The sequence below is a fragment of the Schistocerca serialis genome, chromosome 7 (assembly GCF_023864345.2).
Source record: "Schistocerca serialis cubense isolate TAMUIC-IGC-003099 chromosome 7, iqSchSeri2.2, whole genome shotgun sequence".
Taxonomy (NCBI): Eukaryota; Metazoa; Arthropoda; class Insecta; order Orthoptera; family Acrididae; genus Schistocerca; species Schistocerca serialis.
Genome location: NC_064644.1, coordinates 409,235,247 through 409,241,246, shown reverse-complemented (window position 1 = coordinate 409,241,246; position 6,000 = coordinate 409,235,247). Strand labels below are relative to the sequence as shown.

Below are 6,000 nucleotides of genomic sequence, written 5' to 3'. Positions count from 1 at the left end.
ATAGATTTAAGTGTCAGGAAGTCATTTCTGAAAGTATTCGTATGGAGTGTAGCCATGTATGGAAGTGAAACATGGACGATAAATAGTTTGAACAAGAAGAGAATAGAAGCTTTCGAAATGTGGTGCTACAGAAGAATGCTGAAGATTAGATGGGTAGATCACATAACTAATGAGGAAGTATTGAATAGGATTGGGGAGAAGAGAAGTTTGTGGCACAACTTGACCAGAAGAAGGGATCGGTTGGTAGGACATGTTCTGAGGCATCAAGGGATCACCAATTTAGTATTGGAGGGCAGCGTGGAGGGTAAAAATCGTAGAGGGAGACCAAGAGATGAATACACTAAGCAGATTCAGAAGGATGTAGGTTGCAGTAGGTACTGGGAGATGAAAAAGCTTGCACAGGATAGAGTAGCATGGAGAGCTGCATCAAACCAGTCTCAGGACTGAAGACCACAACAACAACAACATGCTGTCAGAGAGTGATTTCTGGAATTTTAAAATTTGTTATAATTTATGAATCACATTGTGTAACTGAGCAGTGAGTCACATGCATGTAATGAAATGCTTAATGTAAAGTAGCCAGTGTAAGGAAGCAAAATCTTTATTTCTCTTTTTCAGACATACAAAAATGAGATTATACACAATTTATTTATTTTTCAGGATATACAAATTCTGTAAATTGATTTCAGTCAGTTCATAGTTGGTACTGGTGAGGGAGGTACATTACGGGTTATCCATAAAAAACTATGAAGTTGAATGGCTACAATATGTTTCAGCAAATCAGAAGAGAAAATATTCATGCACATGCCTATCTCAATGAGTCTGAAGTCAGCTATCCTACTTTACTATTTACTATCTACTATTCTACTTTACAACTTACTTTTGTTGAGAAGCAGTGTATAATAGGGTAAGGTGGGCTCATCCTACTTGTTATTGAACGACTATGGATTTCAACAGATTATTTTTCCTCTTCAGTTATTTTTTCACTACTGGCACATATACAATATTTCCATAAAGTAACTAATTTCTTATTCATGCTACATTTCATAAAGCTTTATTATTCACATGATAGTTTTCATACTAATGATGCTAACAATATATTTAGTTCTCATGGAAACATTTATTTAAAGAAATATTCATAATTTATGATACCTATAGGACTTGTGCATTTCAGAATTCTAAAGTGATAAAAACTGTTTGTTTTTGGATTGCAATAGCTCAATCAAAAGCCCTCATTCTCCTCTTTTCAACAAATGTCTTACTCTTTCTGAAAATGCATTATTTGAAAATTTATTCATATTCATAATTTTCGTGTTCCAGAGTGTTCAAATCTTAAAATGAATTTTTTTTCCAAAATATCCAGTGCTATAGTTTTGTAGTCCTGATTTTTCTGTTGCCAAAAATGTATACTGCCACTTAGATAACCTGTTAATATGCTACTTATTCAAATTAGAAAATTTCACTTTCTAGAAACTTTTGGTGAACTCAGGGAATCCGCTTCCACACTGAACTGCTGTCTCATAAAACACTACCGGTAATTCTGTCATTTTTTAATTGTACACCTTTTGGGTAAACAAACTTATTTCTCTGCCTATTGTATATTTGTCCCTTTTAATGTTCCTGTCTTCTATGTTAATATCAAATGTAACAGCTTAATAGTTTACCAATTTGTAAATTTCTTTCGTACAACATCTACAAACAGGCTTCATGTACAAAGCTTCTGTCAGTCGAAATACGAAAACAATTTGAAACAATCTATGTATCATCAAGTAATTTTTAGTCAGCCTGCAGTTGGTATTCAGTTAGAACAGTCACGTTGTTAGTAAGTCAATAACTGGTAGTTAAAATGTACAGTTACTATGTGTCAGTGTGGCAAAGTTTGCAGTGAGCCTCACAATATGTATGGTTATTTTATTGATTATTGATATTTGTAAAAGGACTGAGCAATTTTCAATTAGAGGTGACAGAAATGTGCTAAAGTTTGCAAAGCCTATCATTGAACTAAACTGTGTATCAATAAGTATGAAGAGAAACAAGCCAAACCCAAGAAAATATTTATCAGTAATATTTTCTCTTCCTGAACTCAATGCATATGATCCAGATGAAACACAGTTCCAGCAGGATGGTGCAACAAGTCATACTGCTACAGTATTAACGGTTTACTTAGACCCACTCTTCCTGGTCATCTCACCAGCAAAAATTGCAATATTCAGTGGCCTTCTAATTCATCAGGTTTATTGGCTCCAGACCTTTTTCTTTGGGGTTACCTCAAGTCTACACTTTCCCAAGAGAACCATTCAAGAATCAGAGATGATCTGAAAGAGGAAATTTGCCAAGAAATGAATGACACTGCACTGAAGGTGGAGCCTCCAACAATGTGTGCAAGATCAAAGATGCCATCTGAGTGAAACCATATTAAAAAATGATAACTTTCAGGATAAACTCTTCACTGCCACTTATGTATGCTAGATTCATGTCAAAGTACTTTGTTTAATCCTCTACTTTGTGCAAACTTTTTAATCTTCCTGTTTGACTACACGCTCTATACCAACTCCTGCTTACCTCAACATTTCTATGTCCTCTTTTGAAAATTCATTATTTGTCAAAATTATGAACGTTAGATTTGTTACTGTATTCTTCAGATCAGAGAGAGAGAGAGAGAGAGAGAGAGAGAGAGAGAGAGAGAGAGAACTACTGCACTGTCAGAGAGATGATAGTGTCATTTTGTCATGAAAAGTAAACTACAACATAGTATCACACAGTAGTTTGAAAACAGATAACAAAGATAATGAAACAGACTTTTTGCTTTAGTTTCTTCATCACCTATAGTTCTGACAATATATTTAGGAAGTGTCTTCACACAGAGGAATAAAGCTGTTCAGTAAGGAAGTGTGGATTGCTGAACCCTGACGATATAATACTTCAAGACACATTGAACTTCTCTTTGCCCAAATTCCTAATGAAACTCGAAAATTGGGCAAAGCAGTAAGGTTGCTCAAAATGAACAAGAAGCTATTTGACACTGATGAAATACATGGTGATACAGTATTCACTCAAATGCTTCAGAAAACGTGGTGCCAGGAACTCTTCTCATCCTGTAACAGAAAACCTACATGTTATTTGAATTATTTGTTAATATCTCTCTCTCTCACTCTCTCTCTCTCTCTCTCTCTCTCTCTCTCTCTCTCACACACACACACATACACACACACACACACACACACACACACACACACACACACACTAGGGCATGCAGGGGTATAGCAGTACCCTTAATTTCACTCATTTAAGCATGAACATTTGCTATGCCCTTTGATATTTGAACAGCTATCTAGGTAACATAACAAAAATTAGCCAAGTCACTAAAACTTTCAGTCACAGTTAACTTTCATGACATGATTTATTTTGTGACACCAAAAAGCACTCAGAGTAGTCTCTTGAATTTGAAATGACATATAAATGATAACTTTCTATATGTCATAAGTTTGTTTGATAATATTAATGGATACTGTAAAACAGCTCCACATATGCAGCACATAAGCTTCAGTGTATGCTCATCTCCAACTCATACAGAACCATACTGCAAATAATGTACAATTAAAATTAAGAAAGCATTTCATTAATGCAGCTGCAGCAGCTATAATCAGTTAGCAGACATCATTTAGTGTCACAATTTTTTTACCTGCTTCTTAGAAGAAGGGAACAGTAAATGTTTATAGCAGTTATTAATCTTTTATGATAGTTAGTGCAGTGTCCACTGACTTTGGAGCACATATCTATTCCCAGTTTTCCTCTTTTTTGTGTGTATCATAGTTTTGTAGACATATGTCACAGTTGGTGGTTTTATCTCTTGTGTGTTCTGCTTATCATTTCTTAGTCTCTGATTAGGTTGGAGCATGTTTTTCATGATTTTATGTAATTTTTACACACCAGAAAACGGACAGGTATTGCACTTGTTGTGTACAGACACAAGGTGAATTGGCCACTATCCAGAAACAGTTGGAAATTGTGTTGGCCACAGTTACAGGCTTCAGACTGCCATCTGGAGCTGTTTTCATGCTGGGCATCAGTGGTGAATGCTGTGACACTACAGGTACCACTGGGATTTCCTGGAAACTCTGCTGTCACTGTCTTCCAGTGTGCAACATCTGATCATTTTCTCCTCATTTCAGGATAACAGGCAGACAGTAGTGGGTTCGTATGTCTTTGGGCAGAAGGTGAATTTGAGAACTGGTGCCCTTACACTTTAACAGATGTGACGCACTGCCCAGTACTGATACCACATCCGTTGGGCCAATGGCCAATTTTCCTGAAAAGTCCAGATGAATACATGGGGTAATTCTGGTTATTAGAAGTTGCAGTGTTAAGTGAGTAGTTGTGCCCTCAGACAAACGGAGATCAGATTAGGAAAGACAGACAGTGTGCGTTTGGTATTTGCGAGTAGGTCTCATCTAAGACATAAAGCAGGCTCTACAAGCAGCTATTGAGTACAGTGTATACAACCAGCTGCAAACAGTAGCTCATGTTGGCACAAATGAGTCATTCCAGCTTAGATTAGACAGTTGGCTGAATTGGTGAACATAAGTAGTTTGCATGCAGGAAGGAAGCATGGTTCACTGTTTACAGCAATATGCCCATAACTGATCGCAGTACTCTGCTTGGGGCTGAGTGGAAGGCCTAAAGTAGAAGTTCAGATGATTCTTTGTTTATCTCAGATGCTGAATTACCTATTGTAAGTGGAGAAAGACCAGTGACATTACTCTTGGAGGAGAATTTCATTCTTGCAGATTAGAGAGATTAATGTGATATTAGGAGCACCATTCATGTTAAGATCTTGTTTATTAAATGTAATAATGTTGACATAGTATTGGGCACAGAATGCTGGCTGAAATCTCAAGTGAATAGCACTGAAATCCCAAATTAGATTGCAATGTATATCACAAGGATAGGCTAAATACCACTGGCAGGGGCATATTTATTTCTGTAAAGAACTCAATAATATCTAGTGAATTTATAGCTGAATCTGAATGTAAAATAATAAGAGGTGAAGGTAAATCAAGAGAAGGTCAAACAGAGTAATTGTATGCTTTTACAGACAACCTGACTCAGGGGCCATAGTGGCAGAGCATCCCAGATAAAACTTGAGGAATATCATGAGTAACTTTGCTGTCTGGAGAAGACTTCAATTTGACTGCTGCAGAACGGGGAGTTATGCGGTTATAATTGGTGCCAGAGACAAAGATTCCTGCGAGAATGTTCTGAATGTCTTGTCTGAAAATTACATTGAGCACATAGCTAGAAAACTAACTCCCAAGGACAATGGTTTATACCTCCTTGTAACTAACAGCATCAAACATTTCAAATCAGTTAATGTCACAGTGATCAGAAGGACATTATTGTATCAGTAATTACTCATGTTGCAAGGGATTTTAAGAAAGGTAGGAAATTATTTTTATTTAGAAAGAGTGACAGGTAACAAATTGCAATGTATCCGAGCAGTCTATAACAAATATTCAGCTCTACAGATATGGACAGAGAGCACAAATGGATAAAACACACAAACATTGTACACTGTGTCTTAGGCAATTATACACTGAGTGAGGTTGTGAGAGACAGAAAAGACACACTATGGTTTACCAGTGATGTTGGAAAGCTGCTATGAATGCAAAGAGTGTGTCAGCATAGATTTAAGTGAAGTCAAAATCTAGTTTAAAAACAAATTCTGAACAAAGAAAAATTGAAAGTAAGGAGAACATTGCACAAAGCATTCATTGAATTGGAAAGTAAATGTTATCAACCAATCTGACTAAAAATACTAGAAAGTTTGCTACGTTAAGTCAGTAAGTGAGTAAGTGGGTGGAAATCACCTGCTCAGTCCCATCATTGACCATATTGTCACTGAAACAGAAGATGACACAGAGAAGCCAAAACTACTTAATTTTCTGAACAAATCCTTCCAGTCTTTGCAGAGCCACACGAAATGACAGAATTAAGACAAAA

At 36.4% G+C, this 6,000-nt stretch overlaps 1 protein-coding gene across 1 annotated transcript in view; it reads right to left on the bottom strand.

Annotated features, from left to right (window-relative positions):
- Nucleotides 1–625: 625 nt before the first annotated feature.
- LOC126412250 (protein PTOV1 homolog) overlaps nucleotides 626–6,000 on the bottom strand; it is a 350,177-nt gene continuing 344,802 nt past the window's right edge. The window contains exon 12 of the mRNA XM_050081748.1: nucleotides 626–3,095. The gene's annotated coding sequence lies outside the window, so the exon portion shown is untranslated. The remainder of the gene's footprint in view (nucleotides 3,096–6,000) is intronic.